Genomic DNA, 17,307 nt, shown 5'->3' on the forward strand with positions numbered 1-17,307 from the left:
TTTTTGGAAATTTGAATAACCCCTTAACTTTTGTGGACAGTGTACTGGACAGGCAGTTTCATTCTACATGCATTTACCTGATCTTCAGATTGATCGTCAACGTCTCAAATTCTTTTTTTAGATACAACTTTCTCTCAAGTTGCTTTGAAGTGGCTTTAGTTGGTAAAATGTGGCATGACAGCTTAGAAGGGCAACGGCAGTGCTGGCTGACAGGTTATTACACAAATGATAAAGCAAATTTCTTCCATTTCTGATTGACTTGATAAACCGTAGACTTCACTGTCAGTCCAGTGTTTTAAGTTTTTAGTGGCTAATGTTAAGAAATGTTGTTTCTACAGGTTAATTTTGACTGAGCTTTGTTTTTAAAATGATTTAGAGTGGTCCACTTGACAGCCAATCAGAATTTCAAATTTAATGGGGAAAAATAAAAGAGGGGTGGATGGTGTTGTGGTGGTTTGCACTGCAGACTCACAACAAGAAGGTCACTGGTTCAAGGGGAGGGTCTGTCTGGGTACTCTGGTTTCCTCCTACCATCCAAAGACATGCATGTTAGGTTAAATGGTGACTCTGAGTTTGAGTGGTTGGTTATCTTTTGGCTCTGTGATGGAATGGTAACCTGTCCAGGGTGTATCCTTCCTCTCACCTGCTCATTGCTGGGATAGGCTCCAGTTTCCCCGCGAGGATTATGGAGGCGATGTCACTCCTTCTCCATCATTTCCTATGGAACTTGTGCAATGAGCTGAAAATTGCTGCCCTCTTCCAGCCAAGTGACAGGCAACATTTGTGCATGTAGAATATTGTGCTCAACCAACCAACAAGGGGTTTCATTGACTGACCAATGAGCTGAGAGCAGGACAGACAGTGCAGTCTGCAAACACTTTTAACATGACGGAACAAATCATTTTAGATGTGTCTGACTTTCCCATACTTTACACAAAGATTATAAAGATGTAAATAAAAAGGCAGCTGGGTGGTGCCAGGGTGGATTTGTCTGAACGTAGGTTCTAGATTTATCTGGATCAGCCTTGAGGCCTGCCATCAAATGAAGATATTCACCATGTTTCCTTGTTTGTAAAACAGGATGAACTCAGGGTTGTCTTTCTCTTTTGTACAGTAGAGTCAACAGCAAGATTTCTGTCACTTCGAACAAGATCTTCTGACTCTTCACCCTTCATGCCTTGTCTGTCACGGACTGCTTTGAAAATGTCAAAATTCCAATATCGTAACCAATCAAATTTCTTGGAGAAAAGCGATCGAAGAGCACGATGCATGGCACTGCCACTGTCGTCGCTGTTTGTTGCGTCCCGTGTGTTCGGTTTCACCTGGGATGAGTTTTGCCTGTCGCCTCCCATGTGTCGAGCCCATTAGACTAAGTGGAATAGAAAATGGATGGACAAAAAAATAAAAGAATATCAATTAAAGGTAACATGAGTTAATCTGGATATAAACCATTAAACAAAGTACTAGTTCAGCATTGTTGGCGTATTTATGTTCTTAACTGAGTGCACTTTATATGTGCTGATGAGAATTTGCTGTTAAACGCAGAGCAAAAAAAGCAAAAGGGTGAAAGTGTTTCAAATTCCTACTCTGGATGTAGGAGCCATGTCTTCATTGAAGTTTCCCCCCAACCACTAGGAGGTGGTGTTTAATTTTTTATGTTCTGCCTGTGGCGTATAGTGACCTGGGGTTATTTAAGGTTAATCATCCTGCCACTCAGGTGTTATTAATCAGAAGAGGCTAAACTGTTTTTCTACTGTGCTCAGTCAAAGGGGTTTAAGTTTTTGTTTAATAAAAATGCTGCTTAATGGAAACGAAAAGAAACGGACTATAATAAAAAAATAAATGCTAATCTGATTTTATACATCTGGAGGAAGGGTGATCATTAGCCCAAAAGAGTTCACATAGGAACAACGGCAAACAATTATCAACCAGTAGCGTCTTAGTGGGACTAAGGCCTGGTACACACATAACGATTTTTTTAATCTTATGAGATTTTTTATCTGTTTGAGACCTAACACGTGAAGATAAAAAAATCAGTTTTGATCGTATTGTGTGTGGTGTGCTCTGAAAATATAATCAGTACAACACACACATAACAATGCTGTCCCGCAACCCATCGACAATCTAGTCCTCCGACCCGGACAAACGTCGAAACATAGAAGAACCATAGCAACAACCGTAACAACAACCGGCAAAACGCAAAGAAGAAGAAACATAGTAACAATCAAAAAACACAATACCCAGCATGGAAGGGGATATACAGGATGAGGGAATGATGGTGGTCTTGGGACTATTGTTAACAGAAATGCTAGAACCGAAAAATAAATAAATAAATAACAGACTGGAGACGGCGTGAACACGAACTTTATTTACTTCCTTGTTCCCCTGCCAGCTTGCTCTCTGATTGGCTACATTCTGTGCCATGTCACCATCCACGCAGTCACAATGCACGTGTCATTGGCGTTCCTCAGAAATGGGCTCTGAACTATTAAACATGTTCAATGTTCCCAGCTGTTGGCTACGACCCATGTCGGAGTGGATTATCGGGACAAATTGGCTTGTAACACAGACCAAATGATGATTGGACAAGGAAATCTCGCGATGATCGGGCGTTTGCCATCCGAGGCTGGAAAAAGGCAAAATTGGGACAAAAATAGACCTAAAATCGTTGTGTGTACACCAGGCCTTAGTCGCCATACTAGACGGGAAGAAAATTATGTGAAACTGAAACTGGGTGAAGGAGGAAGTTGGATATTTTACTGTCAGAGCTGACTGTGCAACGTCAAAATTAGCTGTGAATGTTCAAACCTAAGTGACCCCAAAGCAAAGTAGTAGAGTTGCTTTTTTTTCAAAATTTTTGAGTTGGTAATGATTTCAGATACCCAAATGTACTGTATGATTTCAAGAACAGAAAAAGTGCTGTTAATACACACCTTTTAATCTACAATTTGCAAACTGCCATTTAACAACACCCACTGAATCCCGTTTGTAGAAGTGCTCTTAGTACTCTGGAGCCAAGTCTCTTTCATAGTGTCATATAATTAATGTAATTCATTTAACAAAGTGTAATCGTAATAAAACAGTTTTACAAACACAATAATAATGTATATACTATTTCTACTAGTAAAAATTTCACAACTATCACAAAATTTGTAGTTGGCAAGCTCATGAATTAGCCGAGAAAGTCAAGATTGGAGCATTTTCTTAGTCCCTTAAAGGGGCAATGAGTGGAAATTCATAATTATTAGATTGAAGGAATTTTAAAAATTGCTGTTTGTAGAACTTCGTCTGGAGCATTATGAATGTGCACCAATGTCAACACACAGAATTGTGGGAGAAATCACCATTTTGGGTGTAATATCCATCTGTTTACATCGGTTCGGCAGTGGCTCTCTCTTTTTAATCTCCATCTTTTTCCAAATGTCTGACAAGTATTTCATTTTGTCACTTTTTTCTTGAGTTGTGTACTCTGTTGCAGCAGCAGTTTCATGATAAGCACACAAAAAAGGAAATTAACCAGCAGATTTTCATCCTCCATTTTGTCTTGGTGCAGTGAAGTGAATACGTTGGATTAACACATCCCAGAAAACAGTAGATTTCCGCAGGGACTTTTCCAGGTGATGTGCCTCTGACTCACCGCGGTTTGGATATAAAGGCTAGTTTGGGGTTTATGTGAGCAGAAGTAAAGAGGACTGCATTTACACACGTGGACAAAATTGTTGATACCCTTTGGTTAATGAAAGAAAAACTCACAATGGTCACAGAAATAACTTGAATCTGACAAAAGTAATAATAAATAAAAATTCTATGAAATTTAACCAGTAAAAGTCAGACATTGCTTTTCAATCATGCTTCAACAGAATTATTAAAAAAAACAAAAAAACAAATAAAAAAAACTCATTAAACAGGCCTGGACAAAAATGATGGTACCCTTAACTTAATATTTTGTTGCACAACTTTTTAGGCAATCATTGCAATCAAACGATTCCTGTAACTGTCAATAAGACTTCTGCACCTCTCAGCAGGTATTTTGGCCCACTCCTCATAAACAAATTGCTCCAGTTGCCTCAGATTTGAAGGGAGCCTTTTCCAGATGGCATATTTCAGCTCCTTCCAAAGATGATCAATAGGATTCAGTGTCAGGGCTCATAGAAGCCACTTTAGAATAGTCCAGTGTTTTCCTCTTAGCCATTCTTGGGTGTTTTTTTGGGTCATTGTCCTGTTGCAAGACCCATGACCTACGATTGAGACCAAGCTTTCTGACACCGGTCAGCACATTTCTCTCTAGAATCCCTTGATAGTCTTGAGATTTCATTGTACCTGCACAGATTCAAGACACCCTGTGCCAGATGTGGCAAAGCAGCCCCAGAACATAACAGAGCCTCCTCCATGTTTCACAGCAGGGACAGTGTTCTTTTCTTGATATACTTCATTTTTCCATCTGTAAACATGATGTGCCTTGGCAAAAAGTTCCATTTTTGTCTCATCTGTCCATAGGACATTGTCCCAGAAGCTTTGTGGCTTGTCAACATGTAGTTTGACTTTTTTATGATTTGTTTTCAACAATGGTGTCCTCCTTGGTCGTCTCCCATTAAATCCACTTTGGCTCAAACAATGACGGATGGTGCGATCTGACACTGATGTTCCTTGAGCTTGAAGTTAACCTTTAATCTCTTTAGAAGTTTTCTGGACTCTTTTGTTACCGTTCGTATTATCCGTCTCTTTGATTTGTCATCAATTTTCCTCCTGTGGTCACGTCCAGGGAGGTTGGCTACAGTCCCATGGATCTTAAATTTCTGAATAATATGTGCTGCTGTAGTCACAGGAACATCAAGCTGTTTGGAGATGGTCTTATAGCCTTTACTTTTAACATGCTTGTCTATAATTTCCTTTCTAATCTCCTGAGACAACTCTTTCCTTTGCTTCCTCTGGTCCATGTTGAGTGTGGTACACACCATGTCACCAAACAGCACAGTGACTACCTGTAGCCCTAAATATAGGCCCACTGACTGATTACAAGGTTGTAGACACCTGTGATGTTAATTAGTGGACACACCGTGGATTAACATGTCCCTTTGGTCACATTATTTTCACTCTTTTCTAGGGGTACCATCATTTTCGTCCAGGCCTGTTTCATGAGTTTATTTGTTTTTAAATAATTCTGTTGAAGCCTGGTTGAAAAGCAATACCTAAATTTCATTGGTTAAATTTCATAGAATTTTTATTTATTATTTTTGTCAGATGACACAAGATGTAATAAATTAATGAGCCTGTATATTTAGACATGTGTTATTCTTTTAAAAACCCAGAATATATTAACTGAAAATGAATCCACCCAGATGAACATATAATATTTTTGATTTCAGATTTTAAAAATCAGAACAATAAATGTTTAACATTAATGATCAGTATGATTGTGTAGTTGTAGCTGACAGTTTGTAGACTCTCAGGTTTTAATCCATCTGTTTGTAAAATGACTACATGAACATTTATTGATCTGTAGTTTTTAATTCATGACAGGTGTAGGAACTTACACCAAACGCAGGGTAAACACTGACTTCTGAGACTGAAACAGGTGGCAATGCATCTAAATCTGAACTTCATTGTTCAGCAGATTGTAGTGATCTAAGTTATTAATAATTTGTATTTTTGCATCGTAACAACTCTTCACCTGTCTTGTAAGCTTACTGTGTTTCTTTTCAGCATGTTTTTAACACAGTTTACTAGTGAGAAACCTGAAAGTTTCCCACAAAATGGAGGAAAAGGGCCGCGGTGATTTCTTGTGCACTGTCTCTATAGCATGACGTCACACACCTTTTTTCTGTGTTGATCTCCAGTCTTGTGTTTACTAGCCAGTCCATCCATGCGTTCATATAAGTTCATGTGAATCACGCCTCTTCTCTCCTCTTGGAGCCCTCGCCCTCCCTCCCTATAGGATGGAGCAAGCGAGCAATGGCAGTTCATATATTCAAAGGGAAATGACGGAGAGCGGAACAACACGTTTACCTGCAGACGACCTGGATCCAACATAACCTCTAAAAAATTACAGCTGTTGGCAAAGAACTTGTTGGATAAAGAAAAGCACATGACCCGGGCTTGTATTTCCAAGAGAGCACTGCATGCTGAAGAGGCTACAATTTGTCTCGGAGCTAGCACTCCTCCTGGACAGTATTAAAATATAAATGTTAATGTTACTCACGTCGACACGTTCCACACAATATTGATATTGTCTTGCTCAGTTTGTTTGTGCTTTGCACACATTCCTTTGCAGAAAAGGTGAGTTGGGGGGAAGAGGTAGAAGGTGTTTTGGTCTACAGGCAGTGCACAACAGCAAACCTTGCAGTGAAATGGTTTCACTTTTTGCCCCTTTAAAACCTTAAATTCTGACATTTCTTTTACACATGATAAACTATTTTGGATAATATTTATTACCTCAGTCAGAAGGAGATTCTAATTTATGCAGCGCTGGTTTCTCTGTCTGTTAGCAACATAACTCAAAAAGTTATGGACAGATCTTGGTTAAATTTTCAGGAAATATCTGAAATGGAATAAGGAAGAAGAGATTAGACTTTGTGGGTGATCTATATCCCTAGGTCTGGGGATTTTTTTTGAAAGATTCTTTACAAGTGCAAGGCAGGCACAAACATCCTGGAACATTGGTTATCTTTGTCACATCCGGGCTTTTTTCGCCGGTGGAAACAAAATGTTGCGTAACATCACTGGATTTTCAGTGTTGATCCTCATAGATTTTCCTTTGATATTTTTTGTAGACTTTCTTTAAATATGCTGAAAAGTTGTGTTGTGGTTGGCTGTGATAAACACAGCTGTTTCACAACAAGAGATAGTTCTACGAACTACCGAAAAGACACAACAGCCCAGAAAGGTGTGATAGCTGGCTAGCAGCTATCAAGCATGTTAATGCTGATGATGTTGGAACCCTTTGAAATATTTAACATTATCAGATCATTTTGTGACTATTTTGCCTTTAGAACTTCTAACTCAAAAACTAATGTCCACAATCAATAGCAATAAATAAATAAATAAATAAATAAAATACAATGGCTTAGCAGATGTCTTTGTTCTCTGAGTACTTTTAGTTGTAACTGTGGTTAAAATCTACCCACAGAAAATCAATCCTTACGGCACGGATCACCAACTCCGGTCCTCGAGGGCAGGTCTCCTGCAGGTATTAGATGTTTCTCTGAAAAAACACACCTGATTCAAATGAATGGATCATTAACAGACTTGTGAAGAACATGACAACAAGCTGTTGGAGATCCATTTTGTTTGGATGAGGTGTGTTGCAGTAGGGAAACATTCAATATCTGTAGGACACCAGCCCTGAGGACCGGACTTGGTGATCCCTGTCTTAATACATCAAATTTATTGGTTAACTAACTAACAACTTATTTTTTACAGTGCTGTTATATTTCTAAATTAAGTTTAAACTGATGCTTTGAAGTTAAAAACTATACTTGTGTGAAATATTAGTTAAAATGATGTGGACGTGCAATAACTGAAAAATCCACAAAGCAGGAAGAATCAGAGGTGAAAGGTCAGGGCTTGCTTTGACCAATCCACTATAATCAGGTGATGACCTAATTGTGACCTTTGCTTTCTACTGTATTGGTTAAATACATTAGCCAAATAAACCAAAACGTGTAGAAAACATATTTTATCTACAAGGACTAATTATGAACTATTATGAACCCTTAATGTAAACTAATATAAAGTTTTTGAAATGTTAATTTGTATAATTTAATCGAGATTCAAGAGAAAATCTGGTCACATGAATATTATACAAGATACGCCATGGTGATATTTGCTAGATGATGATGATGATCATGATGGTCATGCTGGTGGTTGTGATTAGGACCAATGATGGACACAGCTGGGAACCAGTGTTAATCACTTCGGAGAGGGAGCTGTGATGAAGACCTCAAGACACAAAACCGTGGAAATTAGAGGTAGGCGTTGAAGAGAAAACGTGTCTGGAGAGTTTTCAAGATCTGTTTCTGTGTAGAAGACAGAGAAGAGCGTGAGCGTAAAAGAGAGAGCGAGAGAGAGAGAGAGAGAGAGAGAGAGAGAGGAGTGAGAAAGGGGAGCGAGAGAGACAGCGATAACAGCGTTTGTCCTTCTTGGACTCAGTTCTGTGACCGGCTGACGGGAAGCACGAGCGACCGACCGAAACTTGAGACAATCATAGTGAGATCCTACATCTAGAGGTAATGTCTACATAAGATTTGTCTAAACCCAGACGTTGCTGCCATTATAAGTATGCATGATTTAGTTCTTTCTTGTTTCTTTTCTCTTTTTTTTCTACCTCGGTCAGACTGAAGATCAGACCTAGTTTCTCCTCGCTTGATATTTTTTTGGGGGAATTGCGTTTCTCCCTGCCTGCGCTTTGGCATCCCTGCTTGGCATGCGCTACAGATCACATTTAAAAATTTAAATATTTTTCCTGGCAGCAAAATAAATCTTAAGTATCATCTTAAGGCACTGAAAACATGTTTTCAGATAAACAGAAGCATGTGGTTAATTCTCACGATGGACCGTCTCCGTGCGCATCTGTGAGACTGCGAGGGGTCTGTGTCGTTTGAAAAGTATAAAAAAATTACCTTCTAACTGTAGTTTAAATAAATATATTGGAGCCAGTTTCGTAATGGCCGACGGAGTGTTATTTGGGAGTCCTTCATGACCAAAGAGACTGTGGACCTGTCCGCTGGCGCGCACTGATATGCGTCTTTATGTGAGGGAATTTAACCGCCATAATATGTGTTATGTCACCGACACTGATTGATTTCTTTATTGATCCGTTCATCGACCCGACAAGATTTGTTGTCCTTGCTCGCCTCCGATCACAAGGTGAGAGGGATGTCACTTTTGTGCAGACTGGACAGGCGGAATATGTATTTATTTATTTATTTTATTTTTTTTTACGCGTGCGAGGCAATTCCCTGGAGACGGGCGCAGCGCCTGACAGACTGTCACCGACTCCCCGGGGCAAACGTTTTTACCTTCGCGCCGTCCGCACGTGCAAACTCGTCCGCGGATCAGCGCGTCTCTAATGAGGTTGGTCGGCTGCGAGTCGCTTCTGAAAACCCGACTTAATTACGTCCATTCATTACGCTCTTCTATAAGTCGGTGATAATCAGTGTTTGGCTTCATTACTAGGGGTGATGCGTTTGTGCAAAATTCCCCCCTCCACCCCCGTTTCTACCCCGCGCACAAACGTAATAATGTTTGTGTGAGACTTTAAGTATCCCCTGCCCCTCTGGGAAATACATTTGCTTGGATTTATGACCTGACTTCTCAGGTTATATCGATTATTACAGCCTGCTGTGCACTATATTTTTGTAAGAGCAAGAAAAGTGGGTCTGCAGCATCTATACATAATTTCTTGATTTGATACAGTCATCTCTGCAGCCGAGGTCAATTCTCAAGTTGAACATCTTTGCACTTATAGCCCCCCTGCTGAACACTAATATTATACATGAATGGCTCTCCCACAAACACACATGATGAGCCTTAAGCGACTATAATAGCTGCGATTGGTGTGAGTCATGCTCGTGGAAAGCTTATGTATTAAACATCACTGTGTGAACACACCACTGTATTTACTTATGTGGAAATGTACATATGATTTTGCTGTGCACATGTTGAGTTTCTTTGATTGCACAAGCACTTCCAGCAATGTTCCTTGGACATCCTGTGCCATCATAAGGCTCTTTTATTTTTTAAGAAATCAGAAGCAAGAGACACCCTGTTCTTCTAATGTGGTTAAGAGAGTGTGCCACTCTTGGTTAGCATTCAATTATAAGTTGTTTACACCAGATAGCGACTGATGGGGATTAGAGAGAAAACAGGAGATGAAAAGAGGACAGAAGAAGAAGGAGAAGGGAGTTTAGGCCACATTAAATGATAAGAAAGGGATAATTAGATGGAGAAGAGGTAAGGGTGGAGTAATTTAATAGAAAAATAAGTGGAGAAAGGGAGGATGAGGTTGTGGCTGAAAAAACCGACTGGTTGCACTGAGTCATTGAGTTATGTTGGTGATAAAACTGCTAAAAAAAGAAAAACTAGAATGAGAGATGCTGTTGTTGTGGCATAAGAGAGAAATATTAAGTCCCATTAGCTTATTATGTGTTTTTGGAAGGGCTTCAGGATAGGTGGTTTACTGAGAAAGAAGGAGTGATGAAACAACACTGCCAAAAAAAAAAAAAAAAGGAAAAAGACATCAAGGAACATGCTCCATTAAAGGATTTACTCTGGAAGTTCAGGGGAAAAAACTACAGAGTCAAAGGAGCATTGGAAAACAACATTTGAATACACGTCCTAAATGATGTTTTTCTATAACCGTCTCCGTCTGCCAATCTCCTACAACCTTGTTGCTTCTCCTGCCTGAGGTTGCTTGTAATGCTTTGCCAGGATGACAGATTTCTCACTAATAATGTGCCAGAGACTACACAGGATCTCTTCCTTTAATGACTCAATCAAAGTCCATCAGTTATGTGCCCTCAAAGATGATACAGTTGTGTCCAAACATGCTGATCTCCAATCTGTGGAGGGAAATATAGCCTTATATGCAACCCACTCAGGGGACATGGTAAATGATCAGTGCGTCCTCCAGTTCCTTTTGATTCTTTCCTAATGAGAATGGGAGAACCCCCAAGACGAGCACCCATGGGGGCTTTTTTTCTTTTGTGGCGGTGTCTGTGTGCGGCAGTCGACGGCTGCGTACCATTCATTAGCTGACAGTTCAGTCAAATGAATCACACAACATGGCCTCCCAGGGATTTTCGTGGAGAACAAGGAAATGACGGCTTAATGCTCAACACATGAACGTTCCCTAAGGCCCTCATGCACAGAGATAATACAATGGTGGAATTCCCAGGAAAGGAAACGAGGAGCTCTCAGGATCTAATGTTGCTTCAGATTCTGTTTTGCTCCCCTTCTCTTGTTTTACAAGCATAGGGAAAATGGAATAAGCTGTATAATAAAACCTTCAGAAGATTACTTTTTCTCTGGCATCAGTCTTTTGGAGGGGGAGTAGTAAAGCCTATGACTGTCCATTGACTTTGCTCAGAGCCAGATCTCAACTATATCATCTCCAATTACCTACTCAAGGCGAGTGAATGACGAGCCATTTTTCACCCACACGTGATGCTCCTTTTTATACTCCAAATAGATGCTGAGGATGATGTACTATACTTTCCCTCAGTGCCCTTTGATGGTGATCGTGCATCAAAGAAGGGGAAGACACATCATTGCTGATGCAGACTTTTTAAGAAGGGAAATTCGCCAACGGTTTCACAGCAAGTGTCTCTGAGGACAAAATGTGGGAATTAGCTCAAACATCCTTCACGCTTTTTGCCATCATTCTTGAATATTGAGCTATGCCTCCAGCATCCCAAGGTGGAAGTGAGAGCAGGACATCCTGACCCGAGCCAACCCTCTCCCTGATGGTAAGGGAAGAGGGGTGTGTGATGGTGGGACGGTCATTTAGAGGAAATGGCTATGTCTAACGGTGCAGTGGTTTTCCTCTGAGGAAGCCTGTGGGATGGTTGCTGCAGACTCTGTCACGGTCTGGTTGTTCACAGACCAACAACACCGTTAACTCGTGTGCCTTTCACAATGCAGGCATGTGCAGTAGTCACGGGTGCATATTTTTATGCACATATTCAATCAAAGACTTGAATCTAGTCCGCATCTTAAAATCATTGCCTTACATTGAGCAAAACATGTGCACTTAGTCACCCTCAGACACCGTTATGATTTTCCTGAACCCCCTCCTTCAACAAGGCTTGAAAGTGTGTAGATGCTTTCTCTTTCTGCTGCCAGCAGGGGTTCTGTATTGTTGCCTGGGTGGACTGAATCTTTGAGCTAGATTGGTGGAGGCAAGTCCCAGCTCGATGGTGGATGGCTGTTTGGATGGGTGGGATGAAGGACGACTCCAGTGAAAAAAGTACAGCAGCTCGCTCCACTGGAGACATTATAATACAGAAAGACAGGAGGCTGCCCCAGGCTGAGTGTGTTGCCGTTTGTGTGTGTATGTGCGTGTTCTGTGTATTAACATTTATACCCCACTGTGTAGAAATGAGAAAGAGAGAGGGCAGGGGAGTTAGACATTGACAGAACGAGAGAGCTTGTATGACTGTTGGTTGTGTGTGTGTGTGTGTGTGTGTGTTGGTTATAGGCTTGCTTGGCTGAAACATTTGTGCAGTGAGGTATAAAGAATCTTTTCTCTTGTTATTTCTGATGGAAATGTTGATTTTGAGCCAAGGATTGAGTATTGAATAATGATTCTGAGCATTTTCTTACAATTCTTTTCAGTCTCATTGGGAAGATGTTGGTGATTTCATGCAGGTGCGTAGATGTTAAACAAGTACCTGAGAAGAAAGACTATGTTAATAAGTTCTCAGAGTCATCATAGTTGAATGAAAGCAGCTGACATAATTAACTTAAAAAGTGTTAGGATTTTCTTGATGATTTTTTCTCTCCTACAGTTTGGGATGTGGAGTGGCAGAGTTGTTATTCTCATGGGAATTTGATTGATGGTTCATATGGCAGGACATGATGGTTGTGATTAGAAAATGAATGACGATGATGAATGATTACTTTTTGGTTCCAAAGATGGGAAGTGCAAGTTTCCGAACTTTTTCCTTATGTTACTGAAACATATCTAAAAATAAAGCTATTCAGGGTACTTTCTTTTGTGCGAATAGAACTAAATGTAAAAGAAAAAAGGTGAAAGGACAGGAAATTACTGGCACCCTCTAAAAAACCTGAAAGAGGCATTGGTGTTTACAACCCCCACCCCCACGCAACAATTTAGTGATTGTGTGATGTATCATATGGGTCATCTCACAGCCACCCTCTAAATGTAAGGCTGGAAAACTGTCAGGATCTTCATAAATAAGGAGAATAAAGTGGTTTTTGGTGGCTCACCACTGTGACAAGGCACCTACATATAAAAAATCAGCTTCTTCTGCAGAGATAATGTCAAATTCTGATTTTTAATATGGCATGTGTACTAACTTTGTTTATTGTGTTTAAAAAAACTTATTGTGCTAATTTAAAATATTTATCTCTTCATTAATGGTTTAATTTTGACAGCCCTGGTAAAAATTCTAAATTTATTTGACAAATGTAGACTATATATATATATTTTTTTAACCCCCTGAAATAATCTTGCAACCCCCAGTTTGAAAACCACTTCTCTAAAAGATGAATAGAAACAAGCCTTGTAGTTATTCAAAATAGTCTTCCTGATTTCTTTAGGTCACATAAAATTTAGTTAAAAGTAAACATATTAGCTTAGCAACATGCAGTCTGTAACCAGGGCTAAGCTAGTGCTAGCTTATGATGGCTACATGTGAAACTGGCATATTTTAGGTTTTTACCATTGATGTAGCTTACTTTTTGAATGAATCATTGCTTTATTCCTTAATTTTGAACCAAAGTTTATAGTCCATTAATATAAATAAATAAATAAATAAATACATTTTAAAAAAGCTCAACGATGAGCTAACTTTAGCTTATGTAAAACAAATCTATACCAGTTAGCACTTAACTGCAACTCTGTTGATTTAGCTTCTGCTACATTATGAATGCAAATCAGACTAAACTTAACTCAGAGCTCTATTTTACATAAGAAAAAAAAAACAAAACAAACAAACAAACAAAAAAAAAAAAAAACACTCTGCCATGGAAGAGCTTGCTCAAATATCCGCCACTCATGAGTCATGGAGGTGGGAGGCCGAAGGTGTAAAAGTGAGAGCCGGATCAAAGAACAAGCATATCACTCACCCAGCCCAGCTTGCATTACCTCATGTACAAGGATAATGAGGCTGGAATCTATGAGGAGGGTCAAATCTCAAATGAGCTGAAATGAAGGAGGCTACAATTAGAGGTTCGACACGTGGAATCTGAAATCGTAGTATTGAATGCTAAATTAGATTTTCTCTATTTAGACCTCACATTGACGTGATTAGTTTTAAACATGTGATGGAATAGCAATTTTCAATTTTACAGCTTTCAGTGGATTTCCATTTGCTTGTCCTTATTTCTCAAGTCGTGAGCACATATGAAATTGAAGGCAATGACTGTAGCTACTTAAATAATTTCACCATGGTTTAACACAGTTTAGAAAGACTTTAATAAGCTCTGCAACAAAAGGTGCCAATGACTGTAACCAGTGCTGTGGAATTAAATTTACCATACTCAGAAAATTAATGATTTTTTTTTTTTTTTTTTTTTTTTCGGAACAATTGCTTGAGAAAAGTGCTTGCAGCTCATCTTTTGGTGTGTTTGCTTACTTCTTGTTGTTTGGCTCATCTTTATCAAGACTGCCAGAAATTTTGGTCAAGTGTTGAAGTGTTGTGCACGCCTGAGGTAGTAGTGACTGTGTAGGTGCTTGGGCTGGTGATAATGTGCATCTGCAGGGCTGCATATATCACATCAGCTGCAGACATTTGTATGTCTGCATCTGTGTGTGTGTTGAGGGGTGTGTGTGTGGGTGTGTGTGTGTGTGTGTGGGGGGGGGTAATGACAAAAGGAAACCTACAGCATAAGCTACCACCCTTGACATGGAGAGTCCTGTAGGAATTTAGCAAATCCTATTGTAAATTTGCCTACTCCATGAAGATAATTGGCTTATTCCTGTGTTAAATAGCCGGTCCTGCAGGACACTGACTGGGCTTAGCATGCTCCATGTAGACATTGTGTCTGCTCCTCTGCTTCTTAGGGACTTACAGGCACATTACATACTGAATTACTGTATGACAATGATGAACTGATAGCAGCGGTACTCAGCTCAGAGCTCCTGTGCTGTGACCGAGACACACAAGTGCCTGCAAGGGCACAAGCTCGATTCCCGCAGGGTGCTCGTCATGGAAACAAGCCCTATATGACTTTTCTTTTTCTTGATGTAAGAAAAGTATTTTCACAGACAAGCCAGTTTAGGAACAATTTGCATATCCAAAACTTCAGAGCTACATTTTCCATGCTCTATAAGGCTCTCAATTTCTGTTTTTCATGCTCGAATCTACATGACCGTTTCAGGCTTCCACTGAGCTTGGATGTGGAGAAGGTATTGCCATAGCCTCACCTAAATCATTATCCACATGTCAACAACCTTCTGAGTTTCTTTCCGAAACTCAGAAGAATCATTCCTCAGCAGTCTTGTGCCTGAAGGAGACTCAGAAAATAAATTTGTGTATGTGTTTGCATGCTTACATACAGGCAGGCTAACATGTGGTTCATTTCTACGTGTTTTAACCCTGAAGTTGTGATGAACCAGACTGAGCTGCTGAACCAGACTGAGCCAGGACCTCTGAAAAGGGAGAAAAGCACCAAAATGCTCAAACCAAAAAATGAGATTTGGAGATGGATGAATTGTGAGACGGATATACAGCTGATTGTTTCTGTGTGTGTTTTTGCGCGTGTGTGTGGGAAGCAAAGTGAGTTAACATGCATAATTCTAGGACATGACCGAAAACTGTCTAGAGTGCATGAGGAAATGGATGAAAGTAAGAAATCCCTGCTTGTAGTGAAAGGAAAAAGACGAAGTTAAAAAAGCTAAATCTGTGTGTGTCCTGATGGCTGCTAAGTTGAACAAAGACAGCCGAGAGAAAGTTCCTACCGTATATTTTTTAAACCAGTGCTCCGTCTCTGTGAAACATGCCGGACCTGCTGTGAAGTGAAATGGTTGAAAGCCTCTTTTCAAAGGTTGACTGATGATATTGAGCAGATGAAATGGCAGCACCTCAGGGAGGGTTTGTGAAGCTAAGAATACAGAGGCAAAAGGAGCTGTTTGTTCATGCTTATCTTGGTGTCGAATTACATTGATAAGCAACATGATTTTTGTTTACATGTTATGTACTCTTATCATGTTTTGTGTTTGAGCCAACAGCTCTTTTTTTCTTCTTTTTTTCCCTCCACTTGTAACAGATCTCTCTGCTGCGTATGTGTGTGTCCAGGTGTGTGTGCATCTGCATGTTTTCCGACCACCTCCAAAATCACAAGCCGGGCCGAGCCACAGAGCGTGAGGTTCATGAGTAGTGTAATTAATGTGAAGTTCAGTTGTCATTTGTGATATTTCAGTGCTGCGATCTACTTGAGAAGGCTTTTTGATGAATGGACAATTAGAGGCCGACTCCTAATGCCCGGTGGCTGACTGATTTCTTTTTAATGGCACTCCTGTTTCTTTGATAAAACACAAAATGAATCATCGATACCCTGGCCTCGAGGAGCGCTGAGCCCAGAATTTAATTGTAATTGGGTGTGTAGCGGCTGGTTAGGGTCGAGGCTGTGCCTCTGTGTGCATGTAAGAGACAGAGAGAGCGCTTTTGTGGTAACGGTTGCCGACCCTTATCATACTCGGCTGCTTTCCTGAAGCATTATATGAAATTCAGTTGTTATGTGTCATTTCATTTCTTCCCATATCTACCTTTTATCTACTGTTATTTATTAGAGATACATCTCAGCTACATTGGACGAGGATGGCAGCCCAGCTGAGAGTGCTTGCAGAAACACCAATCAAGTGTTATTTTCACATTTTTTTTTCTTTTTATTTGTGTGTGTGTTTGATTGGTATTAAAGCACACTTTAATTAGGCATGGAAAGTTTGGCTCCCGAGAAAAATACACACTCCAGCTGCATTTCAGTGTTTTATCCACAGTTTTTGATGTGTTAATCAAAAAGTCTTACTTTATATGCATAATTAATCCTTAGAAAACAAAAAAGAAAAAACAAAACAAAAAAACAAAACAAAACAAACAAACAAATGAAACAAAAGGCGGTAAATGTTCAAAGGAAATACAAAGTCACTTTTCTTCTTCCTTTGCCAGTTCCACATGGCCATGATCTGTTTGCTTTTTCTCGCAAGGGGTTGTCATGGCGGAGGAGAGGGTGGTTTGAACTGAAGCTGTGAATCCACGCTGTGTGACAATTTGAGCAAGCAGCTAGAATCTTGAACCACAGAGCCCACTAGGAGATTTTTTTGCCCACCCAACAGGCAGTAAAAAGAGGAAAAGAAAATCTTTGCTACACCTTTTATTTCAGCAGCAGGTCTGAGCTGCTGGAGATTTTTCCACTTCCACAAGCAAACAGGGGATGTTGAGAATGAGGTGATTAGTGCTGTCAAAATGTCACCACCTCCCCCGCTGGTGTTCTAGGATTGGGACAATAATCTTATAATTCACCGCATGAAATCACGGCAATGTGTGTCTTCTACCTACCTGCCTTTAAATGGCTCCTGGGTTTATGTGTACTATCCTCATCCTCCCTCCTCAGCTTCGCCACACA

General features: G+C 40.1%; 1 protein-coding gene across 1 annotated transcript in view; it reads left to right on the top strand.

The window, feature by feature from the left end:
- Positions 1-8,133: 8,133 nt before the first annotated feature.
- The window catches only part of LOC121644217, a 192,370-nt gene continuing 183,196 nt past the window's right edge, over positions 8,134-17,307 (top strand). Inside the window, exon 1 of the mRNA XM_041992020.1 lies at positions 8,134-8,225. The gene's annotated coding sequence lies outside the window, so the exon portion shown is untranslated. The remainder of the gene's footprint in view (positions 8,226-17,307) is intronic.

Source organism: Melanotaenia boesemani, chromosome 8 (assembly GCF_017639745.1).
Source record: "Melanotaenia boesemani isolate fMelBoe1 chromosome 8, fMelBoe1.pri, whole genome shotgun sequence".
NCBI classification, from domain to species: Eukaryota; Metazoa; Chordata; class Actinopteri; order Atheriniformes; family Melanotaeniidae; genus Melanotaenia; species Melanotaenia boesemani.